Here is a 15,513-nt window from a genome sequence, read left to right on the forward strand (position 1 = left end):
GCCAGCATGGCCAAGTTCTAGTGAGGGCTCTTCTCCCAGCTTCCAGACAATAACATTCCCGAGGCACTCTCACATTACAGGAAGAGAGAGAGAGTGAGGCAAGTGGGCAGGCAAGAGAAACATTTAAACCCATGCCAATCACCAGGGAATGAAAAGATTTTAGCAGTTTGACCAAACATCCTATATTAGTTACTTCTACATTGCTGGGACAAAATGACTGACAATAACTACTTAGAAAAGGACAAGTTTCATTTGGCTCAAGTTCCAGGGTACAGCCCATCATGGCAGGGAAGGACTAGCCACAAGGTCTTGGGGCAGTGGATTAATTGCATACAGTCAGGGAGCAGGGGGCAATCAGTTCTTGTGCCCTGATAGCTTTCTCCTTTGTCTGTAACCCAGGACCTCCCCCGTAGACTGATGCCACCTACATTTGGGTCGATCTTCCTGCCTCAGTTAACCTAATCAAGAGACCCCCCCTCACAGAAATACCCAGAGATTGTCCAAGATGATGCTAACAGTGTTGATAATCAATATAAACCGTCATGTATACAACAACCAAGTTTTGGGGTGGGTATGGTGGTACACACTTGCGACCTTACCCCAAAATGCTAAGCAGGAGGATTATCACAAGTTTGATGCCAGCCTGGGCTGTATAACTAGTGCCAGCACAGCCAGGAGTACACTGTTAGCGTACAAGTGACACTGAAAAATCAGATCTATAAAATATTTTCATTCATCTCATCATCAGAAAACAATTCATTTTTTAAACGAAGGCAGCAAAGTGTATGCACAGGAGTCAGAGCAAGCAAACTGCCAATAAATTAGGAAGTTGCTAGAAAATGTGAGAGGGCAATGATCACACAATAATAGGAAAATGCAACGTCATAATGGAGAGAACAATGCAAACTGGATTTTTTAGTGAAGTTCCACTTTTCACCTGTGATATTGACATGCAACTGAACTTTTTCTCTGGGGGGGTGGTGGCATGGGGTGACACCTCCTGTCTGCCTCTCCATGTCTGCTCTTTGTCTTCCTCAGGTTCCTCTGTGCCCCAGGAGGCAGGCTTGCATGGACTACATCACCAGATTCTGCTGCCATCTGGTTGAGGTCAGCCCAGTAGGAGACGGAGGGAAAGGGTGACCCATGACATTCCCATAGCGCCTTCCCTGTGGGGCCACATTGCGCTCCCCCACGTGACTGTCTTCTGCCGGAGTCTCTGCTCCCCTGGCCTCCAAAGCTTTCGGAGGCATGATAACTCGCCCACTCTGACCAGCCCCCTCTCACACGGCCTTCAACATTCCCCCAGTGTGGATACTGCATTTGGTGTGATGAGTGGGCTCAGGGCGGATGGATGCCTGTCCACGAGCAATGTCATGTCTCTGTACCCACATCAGACACACACGGGCAGATATCTGCACAAAGGGCAAGTGGAAGGCTGTTGGCAACACCCTTGCTTACAAGAGTCAAAAATTAAAAGTCACCTAGATGCCCTCAAATAGAAAACAGCTAGACAAACTTTATTAATAAAATAACTATGTTCATATTGCACGGCACGCTGTGCAGCTGACTAAAAAGGAGGCAGAGTCTATTTGTATAACATTGAAAGACTCAAGACAAGCTACTACATGAAGAAAGACCAGAACCATAATAAATTTCATGTGTTCCACAAGAAGTATGGGAACGTTTTCTCTGCTTCTCCACAAGGAAGGATTACACATCACCACCACCACCAAAGGCAGCCGGGTGTGGCCATCGGATTTGCTTTGGCTACGGGACTGTGAGTGACAGTGGCATAGGAGACTTCCAAGCAGAAGTTTCAAGAGGCTCCATCATTCTTCCTTTTCGCCTACCATGAGCCCAGCAGTACCAGCTGCTTCTTCAACCTGTGTCCAGAAAGACAGCTGAAACTAACTCATAAAAATATGTGAAGAATACGACGTAAATATGAGCTGGGGAGACTGCTCAGTGGATAGAGCATTCCCTATACAAGCGTGATCCACATAAACGCTGGGCTGGGAACGGCAGCTGCCTGGTACTCCTGCCCTTTGGAGGAGGTGTCAGGGGAATCCCTGGGAATGGTTAGCTAGCTAGGGTAGCCAACTAGCTCTGGCTCGAAGTGAGAGACCCTGCCTCAGCGAATAAAGTGGAAAGTAATCAAGGAAGACGCCGACATCAGTCTCCGGCCCCTTCATGCATGTACACCCTCCCCTGACACAGAGAGATATTTACACCCTCCCCTGACACAGATATAAATCCAGTCTCCGGCCCCTTCACGCATGTACACCCTCCCCTGACACAGAGAGATATAAACCCGTGTGACTATGAGACCCTGAGGTTTAGGGGATGTTTGTTACTGCTGCACAGCCTCACCTACAACGCTTACTTGGTGCTGCTATATACTTGATCTGAAGTTACTTCCGGAGCAGGGAGAGCACATCGGAGGCTGACGAGCACAGGAAACTTATATATTTATTTTCATTTTCTTACACTGAAAATATATTCATGCATCACCATATAATAAAAATAAATCACTTAAAAGGAATATGGCAGGTGTTTTCTTACTTAAAATGAAATGCTAAAAAATATCATTCTTAAAATACATACACAAACACCCTATAAATTAATGGTTCTTTCTGCCCATCTGGTGCTCTGAAAAGGGAGACTAGAGGCAGAGAGCTCTGTGAAGCTCCTAGAGCAGGAGGAAGAGCCGGAGCATGCCAGTGCCTTGTCAGTCTCTCTTCGGGTAGAAATCTACACGCCTAGACACCCTGGAAAATGTATTTCTTCTGGTCTAGCTATCATGAAATTGAAACATGATTGTCTTAGAATGCTTTTTGTGTGTAGGTGCACACGAAGACCAGAAGAGGGCGCTAGATCCCCAGGAGCTGGAGGTAACAGGCAGTTACGAGCCACCCAACACAGGTGCTAGGAATCAAACTCAGGTCCTCTGGAGGAACAGTTGGTGCTTTTAACTACTGAGCCCATCTCTTCAGCCCCCAGGATCTTCTAACTTTATTTATTCATTTTTACAATGTAATGTCTACTTTTCCAGTAGACATTCTCATGACAAGTCATTTCAGGCAATCTAGGAGAATGCTGGTCTCTGCAGCACCACATCCTCTTGCCTAGTAACATTGGTAAGAACTATAAAACTGTTTTGGATTCCTCTTGTGGGTTTCTCTGAACCAGAGAGGAGAGACATAAAAGACCACTTGTAAATTATCGTGTCATAGGCTACTTTGAAATTTTAGCTTTTCTGCATAGCAAAATGAGAACATTGCCATAACTGCCTAACACATATGGTGACAGCCTCAGAAGCGGCAATGACAACTTGGGCCTCTCAGACACAGCTGTGGTGACTCGGAAACGAGTTCCCCTAGATTGCAGCTCTTTCCGGAGTTTGCAAGACCTAATTCCCTGTGTTCAAGCCCTTTCTGCTTCTAATACTGAGTGTGTGTGTGTGTGTGTGTGTGTGTGTGTGTGTGTGTGTGTGTGTGTGTGTGTGTGTGTGTAGCAGCCCACGTGGAGGTCAGAGGACAGCCTTGGGTGTTGGTCCTCAACTTTCACCTTGCCTGAGTCTAATACTCGAACGCACCATGACTGAATTGAGGAGATGGCAAAAGAGGAAGGCAGAGAGATGGCATAAAGTGGAAAGGGCAAAGATTCCAGGCTCACCCTCATTGGGGTGAGGTGTAGGGAGGGGCGGATACAAAGGAATGCAGGCAGCTCCCAGGAGCAAAGAGCCTGGAACACAGCCAAGAGGGAAGTGGCTGGAGGAATTAGAACTCAAGCCACAACTTCCTGAGCCTAGAAATGGATTCAAATATAAGACCTAAATCAGTAAGGATTGTCCCTCAGCTGACACGCTTTCACTGTAGAGTCTCAAAGCAAGGGGAGGGATCCAACTGACTCACACCAGACGCTTTCCTATCTACTGAACCATGAGATAAGAAACGAATGGGTTTTTGGGACTAAGGGTGTCTGTCAGTGAGTGGCACAGCACTTGTCTAACATTCATAAGACCTTGTATTCAGTTCCTAGCACTGCCAGAAAAGATAGGGAGAGAGATGGAGAAATAGGTGCTGTTTCAAGGAACAAATTTTGTAAGAAACTGTTGGTGCAGCTGTAAGAAATGTCTTAGTTTCCTTTCCTGGTTCTGTGATAAGATACTCTGACAAAGGCAACTGGAGGAAGAAAGATACAGTGTGTCGGTAGGGAAGCGACCTGGAACTTGAAGCTACTGGTACCCACAGTCAGGAAGCGGAGAACCGGCCTATGCTCAGTTCCCATCTCCGAGTGTACAGTTCAGCACTTCAGCCAGGGAATGGTCTACAGTGGGCCTTAACTTTCTTCACACCTTAACTAAATTAATGGAGATAAACCCACAGGCATGCCCAGAGGCTCATCTCCCAGGCTATTCTAGAGTTTGTCAAGTTGAAAACTAACTGTAACCATCACAGGAAATTGATACAGTAAGGGGTGACTAGTGATGAGTGAAGGGACTCTGGTCAGCTTGAGTGTGATTGGTATGGCTCTGGCAGGCCTTGTCCTTCTCCCCCATTCCCTCTACCTTGCCAAAACCCATCAGATTCCAGTCCTAAAGCTAGCCACCAAGATATACTCCCTTATTCCCTCCTCCTCCTGAAGCTGATTACCAAAGTCCAGCTACTGAAGTATTGAAGCCTAGCAATCAAAAGCCTAATTTGGCTCACCTAATTAACATGCCCAATTAAAATGGTAGCACATGCCTTTAATCCAAGCACTCAGGAGGCAGAGGCAGGTGGATCTCTGTGAGTTCAAGGCCATCCTGGTCTACAAAGCAAGCTCCAGGACAGGCTCCAAAGCTACAGAGAAACCCTGTGCCAAAACAAAACAAAACACAACAGTCAAACACCTCATCGTAACACAGGGTTTCCTCTTGAACCTTTATAAGTCTCCATTTCCCTATGTGCCACATCCGGCTACCCTATATCCAGAGACAGTCCTTTGTCCCTCTGGGACAAATGCCCCTTAACCTCTCCCTTGCCCCTCCTCCCCTCTCCTTTATTCCCTCCCCCTTCTCCCTCTCCCTCTAGCTCCTGTTTTTGTCCCTTATTCCTGTCCTCTGTCCTTCTAGGATAAATAAATCTTTGTGCTGAGAATTTGGTCTTGGGAGTCCTGAGATGATATTTTTTTCCTTTCAATGAGCATATGGAAAATTGAGCAAAGAAACAAAAGCTTTGCTTCTCTTTAGGACAACAGAAATTTGCACAATAATGAGAAAACTACCAAGGAAATACAGCTAGGCATGATTTTGTTTGCTTGTTTTTAGTCATACACACACACACACCTAAACACTGAATATGGACTTGGCTAAAATTATGACATAATTATTGTGAAAGGAAATATATGGAGGAGGCAAAATAGGTATTTACCTGGGAGATTTGTTTCAAGTCTTTTGTTTTTATTTTTTTTAAACTGGGAGAATTGAAGGAATGTTATGTGGGATATATGGGAAAGAACTGAGCATTTTAGTTAACAAACCACTCAATAGAAATTTCTAAAAGCTTGTGAGTCATGATCTTGCAGACAAAATGCATATTTTGGAATAAGTAGCAGAAGGTAACTGCTCAGAGACTTTTAAAAACATACATCATAAATCAGACCACAAATATATGAGTATAAATATATGTATATTATATATATATATATAATTTTTCTTTGGGGGCTAGGGATGTAGCTCAGGTGACAGCACAAACCTCGGGTTAGATTCCTCCCAGTATGAGGAGGTAGAGGCAGGAGGATCAGAAGCAGAGTCATTCTTGGCTACATAATAAATTTCAAGCCAGCCTGAACTAGAGACCTTGCCTTGTATCTTAGTTAGGGTTTCTATTGCTGCAACAAAACACCATATCAAAATGTAAGTTGGGGAGGAAAGAGTTTATTCAGCTTACACTTCCACATCGCTGTTCATCACCAAAGGAAGTCAGCACAGGAACTCAAGCAGGGCAGGAACCTGAAGGCAGGAGTTGATGCAGAGGCCATGGTGGGTACTGCTTACTGGCTTACTCTCAATGGCTTTCTTTGGGGTGGGGATTCAAGGAAGGGTTTCTCTGTGACTTTGGAGGCTGTCCTGGAACTAGCTCTTGTAGACCAGGCTGGTCTCGAACTCACAGAGATCCACCTGCCTCTGCCTCCCGAGCGCTGGGATTAAAGGCATGCGCCACCACCACTCGGGCACCAATGGCTTTCTTATAGAACCCAGGTCTACCAACCAAGGATGGCACCACTCACAGTGAGCTGGCCCTCCCACATCAATCAAGAAAATGTTCCAAAGGCTTACCCACAGGTAAGCCAATCTGGTGGGATCATTTTCTCAGCTGAGGTTCTGTTAATCCCACGGGTGAGAAAAAGACCATTACCACAATTTGCAGCAAGCTCTGGCTTGCTGATGGCCTCTGGCCAGGTTCATCTCCTGGTTTCCAAAAGCCATGGTTTGCAGAGGTTTAAGTGTTCCCTCTTTAGGTCCAAACAGGGGCAAGCATACATCCTGCCTAGGAACCTCCCGCCCACAGGTGACCAAGCATATCCAGTGAAGGAGGAGGGGTCACACACACATGCTTGTTTAGGGAAGTGAAAACATGTGACTTGTTGTCTCCCATAAACAACAGCCTCCAGCATTTCAGGAACATCTGTCCTTAGGCAAGGGCCTTGCAGATCACATGCATTTTTTTGTTTGTTTCATGGCTCTCTTAGACTTAAAATGTAGCTTTGACCCTCACAGTTCCCCCTTCCCAATGACTCTAGCTTGTGTCAAATTAACAGAAAACTAATCAGCATAGGCCCTAACAACCACAAATATATGTATATATTTGAAAAATAAAAAAAGCAGGAAGCCAGAGAGATGGCTCAGCATTTAAGAGCACTCAGAAGGCCAGGGTTTGATTCCTAACACCCACATGGCATCTTAAAACCGTCTATAACTCTCCAACTTCCAAAGGCACCAGGCACACATGGTGCACAGACATACATGCAAGCAAACCCTCATACACATAAAGTAAAAATGAATAAATCTTTTTTTTTTTTTTGGTTTTTCGAGACGGGGTTTCTCTGTATTGTTTTGGAGGCTGTTGGTCCAGCCTGGCCTCGAACTCACAGCAATCCGCCTGCCTCTGCCTCCAGAGTGCTGGAATTAAAGGCATGCGCCACCACCGCCCGGCGAATAAATCTTTTTAAAAGCTAAAATAAGTCAGGTATGGTAATGCACACCTTTAATCCCAGCACTTGGGAGGCAGAGGCAGGTGGACCTGAGTTTGAAGTCAGCCTTGTCTACAAGCTCGAGTTCCAGAGCAGTCAAGGATACACAGAGAAACTCTGTCTCAAAATTAATTAGTTAGCTAGCTAATTAAAATAAAAAACACTGTTTTATAAATAATACTGTTTTAAAAAAAAAGGAAACTACACATCCCTTAGAATCTACAGCCAACAGTAAAGTAATAATACTGCTATAGAGTGACATTGTTTCCTGGCCGTAGTTCACAGATAAAGACAATGTTTTCGAGTCACCAGCCAACCTACCATTAGAGGCTTGGAGCCTGTTGTTGGATGCCACCTCAGGAATGGAAGACAAGAGGCAAAACTACGATTCTTTGGCTGAAACCTCCCCTGAGGTTGTCTCACTTTCTGCAGTCTTCCAAATCCTTATGATGTCATCTCCAGGTCATATTCCACACGTAGAGTCTCCAGGTCTGAACTTTACAGCTATGGGATTCACAGCAGGACAGGAGCGCCTGTCCCCGATTTCATTCATTTGGAGCGGACGCAGCATCCTCTGTACCCAGCATAGGCTCGGATGTGGGAACCATTTCTGCTCTCAAGGAACTTCCGGGCCAGTGATGGGCTGGGCATCTAATTAACATGTACAGAATCTAACATTTAGCTTCAGACAAGAGGTTGAGCTTTTTTTTTAAATTCTCCTCTAGATCAATGAAAAATTCAATAGAATGACTCCCACTTTCTGCTCAAATTGTATGCCAAATCTCAAAAGGCATGGCTCCATCTTCACAAGAGAAGCAGGAACAAATTGAAGACGGCAGCTCTTCTCGGAGCCCGTGGAGAACTGGAATCAAGAGGGAAATTACTGCTGAAAATGAGAGTGACTAGAGAGTCACAGAAACGACTCTCTAATCACTCTCAACAGGGCTGCCTCGGCCAGGGGGCAGCCTCGGCCAGGGGGCAGCCTCGGCCAGGGGGCAGCCTCGGCCAGGGGGCAGCCTCGGCCAGGGGGCAGCCTCGGCCAGGGGGCAGCCTCGGCCAGGGGGCAGCATCCGCCACGAGACAGCCTCGGCCACGGGACAGCCTCGGCCACGGGGCAGCCTTAGCTGGACACAGTAGTGTGTTTATACAATGGTTGGGAGTCTCTAGAGGCTGAGCGAGGACTTCCCATTCCCAGAGCACTCCACATTGAGCTCAGCCACTACACCGTAAAGATCTAGACAAGAGAAGAGGGGAATTTTTTCTTCCTTTCCATATCACTGTGTTCGCTGTGGCAGAGGCCCCCTTTCAAAGGAAAATACGTTTATCAGAACCTCATCTACCCAGCGGAAAGCTAGTTAGACATCTCCAGCCTTTAGTTTCCTGTCCCACCAAAGAGAAGGAGGAAAGGCTAAAACGTATCTGGAAGTTACAGTCTAGGGACTCTGGCCTACTGAAATACAGGCCCCCACCTGAAAGAGACTTATTATAAGATTACCGAAAGTTTCCCCTATAGGAAATAGTATCAGTATGTCTCCAATGTAAACACAGGGAATTACAACTGAGAAAGCTGTGAGAGACAAGCTGTCACTCAAAAGAGTTTCCAGGGAAACTTTGACAAGGGAGCCAAATTAAAGAGGAAACTGAAGCCTTTGACACAGTTACAGTAAGCAGTAAACACAGCCTAACTCCAGGCAGAAAGATATAAATTCACCACAGGCCTTTTTACCTCAGTGTCTATTACACAATACATCATGTCTGCCTACTGAAAAAATTATAAGGCATGCTTAGAGCAAGACGATAAAACCTGAAGAAACAGAGCATGAACTGGGGTTATAACTCAATGGTAGCGCAATTGCCTAGTATGTGTGAGGCCCTGAGTTTTATACCTAGTACTGCACAGTGTGTGTGTGTGTGTGTGTGTGTGTGAGAGAGAGAGAGAGAGAGAGAGAGAGAGAGAGAGAGAGAGAGAGAGAGAGAGAGAGAGAATAAGTCAATTCTTTTTTAAGGGGAGAAAAGGAAATAGACACTGCAATAAATATACACTAGGGGACTGTAAATTAAGACAATAATGAGACACCAATGCACACTAATACCAATGGCAAATCTAGAAAACAACACAACAGAAACTGAAGTCTTACATACCAGATATAGGCATGCTCAGGGAGAAGCACTCTTTACTGCTGCTGTAATATACGGTTACCTTGAAAGATGGTTTGGGGGCTAGGGTTCGGATCCCTAGCACCTATGCAATAACCCAGGCATAGTATACATTGTCAATCCCAGGACTGTGGAGGTAGAAATGGGAGGATCCCTGGAATCCACTGGTCAGACAGCAGAGAAGAATCAGTGAGTGGCGGTTCAATGAGAGACTATGTCTCAAAATACAAGGTGAAAGGTGATTGAAGAAGATATGCAAGGCTGGAGAGATGACTCAGGGGTTAAGAGCACAGGCTGCCCTTCCAGTGGACCCTGGTTTAATTCCTAGCACCCACATGTGCAGATCAAACCCCTATACACATTATACATATATAATTTTAAAAAGGAAGACACCCAATGTCCACCTGTAACCTGAATGTATACACATACACATGTACATTTAACTGTGCACACACACATTAGACAGAGTTTTTGTTGTTTTGTTCTTTTGGTTTTTCAAGATAGGGTTTATCTGTGTATCTCTGGCTGTCCTGAAACTAGCTCTGTAGACCAGGCTAGCCTGGAACTCACAGAGATCTATCTGCCTCTGTGCTGGGATTAAAGATGCATGCCACCACTGCTGGGCTAGACACAGTTTTAATGTATAGTAATGTACAGTCTAACAGTCTTGCTCCTACATATTTCCTTAGATGAGTTGAAAACTGATGCCCACATAAAACTCGCACATAAGCGTCTGTAGTTCTTCCCGTTTGCTCTTGTTGTCTACTGGCTTTGGATCTTGAGGGAGTGTGTTCTTCCTTTTCCTTCTCCTAGCGCAGACTTGAATTTTGCCATCTTTGTATATAGTTTTGTATAAAGTCTGAATCTTTTCTTTAAACTAAAAGGGAAATTGTAGTGAGAGCTCTTACTAGACACCTGTGGCTCTGACCACGCCCATTTGGACATGGCCACAGGTGAGTACATGGGGTGGGTTACAGACCTGGGAAGAGGCAGGTCTGGCTCTCTTGGGGTTCCAGTTGGGTCTTGGAGACAGTTGATACTGCATGCTCGAAGTACTGACCCTGGGATATCGGTTTCTCATGTAAGTGATTTTCTATTCAATAAAATTAACTTACTTCATCTCATTCCCATGTACCATAATTTGTCCAGCTACATATCCACAGTGGTGTTAGTCATAATTGCCAAAGGCTAGATCAAGAGCTCCCTCAATGCTTCTATTGTTTCCCAGGGCTCTACAACAAAGTGTTTTCAACTAAGTGGTTTTGATACACAGACATCTATTATCTCACAATTCAGTGATTTTCGTCTAGAAGTCTGAAATCTGTGGGGTGTATTCTCTCTCAGATTCTGGGCAGACTCCTCCCAGGCCTCTGTTTCTACTGCTGCCGGCACTCCTTGGTGTTCTTTGGCTTGTAGCTACATAACTCTGCTCCTTGCCTCTGTTGTCACATAGTGTCGTCTGTGTGCTTCTGTATCCACATGATAGATTCCTTTTACAGATACCTATCCTATTGGGAGTAAAGGCGTGTGCCACCAACGCCCAACTAAAGGCATATAATTCTCAAATAAGGTAATATTTGTAGTACCTAAAATTTCGATTTCAATATATCTTTATGGAAGACACAAGTCATTTTTTTTCTTTTTTGGTTTTTTCAAGACAGGGTTTCTCAGTAGCTATGGAGCCTGTCCTGGAACTCACTCTGTAGACCAGGATGGCCTAAAACTAACAGAAATCTGCCTACCTCTGCCTCCCGAGTGCTGGACTAAAGGCATGTGCCGCCACCGCACAGTGACACAAGTCAATTTTTAAGAAATGAGTTATGGGAGCTAGATGTGATGTTTCACACCAGTAATCCTATCATTTGGAAGACTGAGGCAGGGGAACAGCTGTGAGTTCAAAGCCAACCTGGGCTATAGGGTGAGAAATCCTGTCTTTAAAAAAAGAATAGGTTAACTGATAAACAATCTGTGGTATACTCATACAATGGAATGTTATTCAATGATAAAAAGAAATGAGCTATCAAGCCACAAAAAGACACAAAGAAACTTTAAACCATATCATTTCATGGACGATATCAATCAGAAAATGCAACCTACTACATGATCCAACTCTCTCTAGAAAAGGCAAAACTATAAAGAGTATAAAATGTCAGAAGTTGCCAAAAGTTGGGGGTATGGGAGTAGTGATGAATGACTGAAACACAGGGAACTCTTAGGGTAGTAAATTTTTTGGAAGATAGTGGTGTATACATTACCTGCCCTGCTTTTCAGGATCTATGAGACTTTAAAAATACATAGAAGCAACTGGATGTGAAACTCTAGGTGTTGTTAAAGGTAATGTATCAACACCAGTTAAAGGTAATGTATCAATACTGCCTCACCAAATGTCACAGATGTATCACAGAAATATAACATGTTATCAGTTAAAGGTAATGTATCAATACCAGTTAAAGGTAAATCAACACTGTCTCACCAAATGTCACAGATGTATCACAGAAATGTAACATGTTATCATCAAGGGGGATGCACATTAGAATAGGGAGATCCTAGAATTATGTACTTTCCATTCTCTCTTCACAAGATAGTTATGTGTCCTTCTCCCAAGTCCCCATAATCACTGGCTCATTTGGTTAGTCCTGTACCACACTGTGCTGCTTAGACACACACTAGAGACACCTAGAAAGACAGAACCTCAATTGAGGGATCACCTGCGTCAGATTAGCTATGTGGGCTTGTCTGTGAGGACATTTTCCTGATTAATGATTGATGTGGAAGGGCCCAGCCTACTGTGGGCAGTTGAACAAGCTATGGGAAGGAAGCTAGTAAGCTGTAGTCATCCATGATGTCTACTTCAGTTCCTCCCTCAAGGCTCCTGCCTTGGCTTCCTTCAATGATAGACTATAGCACAAATAATAAAAACCCAGAGACAGATATTGGAATTCAAACTGAAGATTAGAAAAGCAAAACAGCCAGCTACTAGCTCTTACCTCTACCTCAGCTGGGGGAGGGATCCTAATTAGACTAATTGCCTAAGACTGAATGCCTGTTCCTATCTTATATACCTCTCTAGCACTAGGATTAAAGGCATGAGTTCTGTTTCTCTTTTAGACTGATTCCCTTTCATGTAGCCCTGGGTAGCCTTGAACTCACAGAGATCCATCTGCCTCTGTCTCCTGAGTTCTGGAATTAAAGGTGTGTCCCACCACTGCCCAGCTTCTATGGCTAAGTAGTGTGGCTACCTTTGCATTCTGATCCCCTGGCAAGCTTTATTAAATCATAAACAATATATCACCACAATGGACTACAATGTGGAAGTGTACGCCTGATAAACCTTTTCCTCCTAGGTTGTGTTGGTCATGGTGTTTTATCTCAGCAAGAAAGAAGCAAACTGGGATACACATCATATTTCACCTTTGAATCTGACAGTTGACAGTTGTGCCTTGCTGACCCCTGGCCTAGAATGAAGAGATGACGAAAGGGCTTAATCCATGCAACCCGTTAGCAGGCACCAGGAAGGCCCAACAAAGAACATTTCTGTTCATTCCATGTACTGATGATGTAACCTGTGGTGTAATCATTATAAACCTCTAACCCATTAGGCCACTCTCTAGATGGGGGCATAAGACAGTGCTGCCACAGTCAAGCTGGTGCAATCTGCACAGACTCTGCATTAGTGACTGGTCTTTGGTCTACCAAAGACAAATCCCCCATGGGATACTTGTGGTATTAAGAAACCCCTCCAGTATTCTAGTTCAGTGGTTTTGATTAAAACCTATTATTATTTTTTTACATTACACAACACACCCCATCTTGTTCAAGTTAAAAGTTGCTGTATTTGTTTCAGGCCATCGAATGCAGTCTGAGTCTTAAGAACAAATGTCTCTACAACAGATGAAGTCAATGAAAACAACCCACAGACTGGGAGAGGACCCTTACTCCCTGGGAAATCTGTGCATACATACCCAATCGAAAGTAAATAGCTACTCCACTCTATGGTCCCAGCTGCCATACAGAAATATGAACAGAATTTCCAGACAAGGCAGAGATGCAATTTCTGCACACAGAAATCTGATATTTTTTAAGTTAGCAACTGGACTGGGGCTATAGTTGATAGGGCCCTTGCCTAGCATTCATAATGTCTTAGGTTTGATCCCCAGGGCCCTATAAACAAGTATTGGGGCACAACCCTGTAGTCTCAACACTCAGGATCTGGAGACAGGAGGATCGGAAATTCAAGTTCACCTTTAAGATGGAGACCAACCCAGGATATATGAGACAAACAGGCACCAGTGGTGCTGGGGAGGTGGCTTGGTGCTTACCGCACTTGCCACATGAATGTGAAGTCTGGGTTCTGCAGCCCTAACAACACCTACATTCCAGGTGGGACATGCCCTCCCACCTCTAACTCCTGCCTTGGAATGCAGGAGCTTCCAGGAAACAAGGTTTTTCTATCAAACCCAGAACTCACCAACATGGGTGTTTTCCCAGACCAGTTGCCTCAATGAAAAAGGTGGAAAATGATGGAGGATGATTCCCAATATCAAACTCAGGCCTACACACACACACACACACACACACACACACACACACACACGAAAAAGAAAAAAATCAGCAACTGTACTAGATAGTTTTATGTCAATTTGACACAAGCTAAGTCACCTGGGAGAAGGAAGTCCCAATTGGGAAAATGCATCCATTAAACCTGACTGTAGGCAAGCCTATGGGGCATTTTCTTAATTAGTGATTGATGGGAGGGTCTAGCCCATCCTGGATGGTACCATCCCCAGGCTAATGGTCCTGGGTGCTATCAGAAAGCAGGTTGAGCCAGCCTGTAAGCAGCACCCTCCATGGCTTCTGCATCAGTTCCTGCCTCTAGGTCCCTGCCCTGTTTGAGTTCCTGTTCTGACTTCCTTTGGTGATGAACAGTGATTTGAAAGTGTATGCCAAATAAACCCTTTCCTTCCAAGTTGCTTTGGTCATGGTGTTTCATCACAACAATAGAAAGCCTCAGCAACAATCTCAAACTGTTTATAAATACTGGAACAGTACATTGGGAGAATAAGGAGTTCCATAAATGAATTAGGGTGCTGACAACCAGTAAGGACAGCTTCTGGGGAGCTCTGATTGTCTCAAGGAACTATACGCCTGAGTCTATATCTCTGGACACACAGAACGGCATTGAAAAAAAGATCACTTGGCACTTGGTGGGGGCAGGGCTCTGAGTCAAGTGGTGAATTACAAGTCTATCATTAAGCTAAGTAAGGGAGAAACGACAAAGGTCTATTTGTTCTTTCTCCTGAGGACTGTAAGCTTCAAGACAGCAGGGCAACCGTCTGTCTTGTCCCTTGCTGTACTTTCCAGCATTCAGAAAGCTGCCACACAGAATTTGTGAAAAGTGAGGGAGTGGTGATGGCGGTACTTTGAAGGGCTAGGTTTAAGGGTCAACAGGCTTGAGTGGAGTATTAATAAAATTCAAGGAACGGTGAAAACCGTCTGGAGAGCCCCGGATTCCTGTCTTTGAGGCTTTCCTATAAATGATACTTGGGGACCAGGGAATCTCAGTGAAAAACGCCATGTACAGAGGGTTTTATTTTTTATTTTTATTTTTTTAAGATCTTGAGGGTGTTCTGTTCCTGACACTTTACATAGCTTCCTGGGTCTAGGAAAGGAACAGTAAGTACCTTTAGGAATGAAATATGAATTAACTGAAAATGTAGGGCTGAGCCATTTCTGTTCTCCTTTGGTTACAAGCATTCCCTTAGCGCACAGCTAATGGGACTGCTAGGGCCTCCGATTCCGTGAGGATTATTTTCAGGGTGGGGTGGGAACATATGACCCCGAACCTGGACCAAGAATGCTCCAAGCTTCCGAACCCTCCCTCCTGGAGGCCGCCCTGTTCTCACACATCCCGGCCCTGGGGCGGTCACCTCAGCTCCGCCCTCTCTTCTTTCTCCTCTTCCTGCTCCTCACCCCACTTCCTTTCCCTGCGTCCGCCCCCACCTCGCTCCCACCCAGGCCCTGCGCCCTCCCACGACCGCTCCCTCCAGGCTCTCGGTGACTTCCCCTCCTCAGGCTGCCACCGCCCTTTTCGGGAGGACGAGGCAACCCCGTGCCTCGCTC

General features: G+C 45.0%; 1 long non-coding RNA gene across 1 annotated transcript; it reads right to left on the reverse strand.

Annotated features, from left to right (window-relative positions):
* Positions 1 to 1,512: 1,512 nt before the first annotated feature.
* On the reverse strand, positions 1,513 to 7,837 carry LOC121134429. Its single transcript, XR_005871508.1, has 3 exons — positions 7,558 to 7,837; positions 2,371 to 2,488; positions 1,513 to 1,883 (listed from the first exon to the last, which is right to left on the reverse strand). It is a non-coding gene; the product is annotated as an uncharacterized LOC121134429 (long non-coding RNA).
* Positions 7,838 to 15,513: the final 7,676 nt, after the last annotated feature.

The sequence above is a fragment of the Mesocricetus auratus genome, unplaced genomic scaffold (assembly GCF_017639785.1).
Source record: "Mesocricetus auratus isolate SY011 unplaced genomic scaffold, BCM_Maur_2.0 Super-Scaffold_100028, whole genome shotgun sequence".
Classification (NCBI taxonomy): Eukaryota; Metazoa; Chordata; class Mammalia; order Rodentia; family Cricetidae; genus Mesocricetus; species Mesocricetus auratus.